This window comes from Camelus bactrianus, chromosome 16, assembly GCF_048773025.1.
Source record: "Camelus bactrianus isolate YW-2024 breed Bactrian camel chromosome 16, ASM4877302v1, whole genome shotgun sequence".
NCBI classification, from domain to species: domain Eukaryota; kingdom Metazoa; phylum Chordata; class Mammalia; order Artiodactyla; family Camelidae; genus Camelus; species Camelus bactrianus.
The window spans coordinates 4,582,521-4,584,218 of NC_133554.1; positions in this window are offsets into that span (position 1 = coordinate 4,582,521).

A 1,698-nucleotide genomic window follows, 5' to 3' on the forward strand; every position below is an offset into this window, starting at 1 on the left:
ATTGACAATGGTCTGACCAGATACAAACATATTCTAGATACATTTCTCATCTGCCAGGACTACGCCAAGAACCTGTCCTCATCTGTATTCTGTTGATCTATCCTATTTTTAAAAAAAACAAAATGAAACTCAAATGGGAAAAAAAAAAAAAAAAAAAGAGAGAGAGAGAACAGTGGGCACTTTTGTCAGAAAGAAGAGGGAATTCAGCATGATTGGCTGGGAAGAGGCCAGAAGAAATTTTCTAAGGTAATGGTCATGTTCTAGCCCTGAGAGCAGTTTGGGTTACATGAATATATGCAGGAAATGTATGCTCAAGATTTGTGCATTGCAATGTATGCAAATTACATATCAAAAGGAGAAACTATAAACAAACATTGAATTCAGGCTAATGATATGAATGCTAAAGTATTCAAGAGGACAGGGACTGATGCCTGCAATTTACTTTGAAAGGTGTCAGGAAAAAAGATGGGTGAAGGGAAGGTTAGAGGGATGGGTGGATGGGTAGGTATGTGCTAAAACAACCGTAATAAAATCTTAATGCTAAAATCCAGGTAGTGGGTAGACTGAGGTTAGCTACAAAGTTTTTTGACTGTCTGTTTGAATTTTTCATAATAAGATATTAGGGAAAAATGAAACACAATAAAACAACAACAACAACAACAACAAAAACACACAAAAATTAAACATACTGCTAAATTATATTGCCCTAGAGCGAAATTACAAACCAAGTAAACTAAGTATACATGTCTAAATAATTTAATCTAGCTGAGTAGGTATCTTATAAAAACCAGGCAGAACTTACTGAAACCTCTCATCTAAAAGAAAGGAATCACCTGGGGTAAAGTCATGCAGGGTCCTCGTGTGCGGGGACATGTGGATTTCCATGACACCACAACAGGCATCTCTGGCTAACTCAAGAATGTAGAATTTAACAATCACTGAGGGGAGGACATCGTGGTTTTTTGTTTCATTTTTGTTTTTGTTTCTTTTAGATTAAGTAACAATATCTCATCTGAATTTAATAACATTGTTTTTGTTTCATTGTATGGTCTTGGTGGTGGTAACAGCTTTACCGAGCTATAATTCACATGTTATACAGTTTGCCCATTGAAAATGTACGTTCAGTGGGTTTTGGTATTTAGTTATGCAGCCATAACAATAATCAAATTTAGATCATTTTCACCACCTCCAAAAGAAACTCCACACATCTGCAGTCCCTTTCAATTGGCTCCAACCACCCCTACCTCCACCTCCAGGCAACCACTAATCTACTTTCTGTCCTCATAGATTCGCCTATTCTAGACGGTCATATAACACATGGCCTTTCACATCCTTCTGCTTCGACCCAGCATCATGTTTTTAAGGTTCATTCATGTCACAGCATGTATTAGTGCTCGATTCCTTTTCATGGCTGGATAATATGCCACTGTGTGGATGTACCACATTTTGTTTATTCATTTGTCAGTTGATGGAAATCTTGGGTTGTTTCCACTTTTTGTCTATTATGAATGATGCTGCTGTGAGCGTCTGTGTGCTATTTTTACTTAAAAGTCTTCATTGGTTCTCCTTAAGCCTGAAAATAAAGTTTTGTTAAGCTACCCTCCCCATTTCTCTCTGCCTATTCTAATCTACTCTTGACAAGTGCCACATGAATGCTTTCACGTACTTTTGGTCTATTATGCCTTATTAAATCCAGGC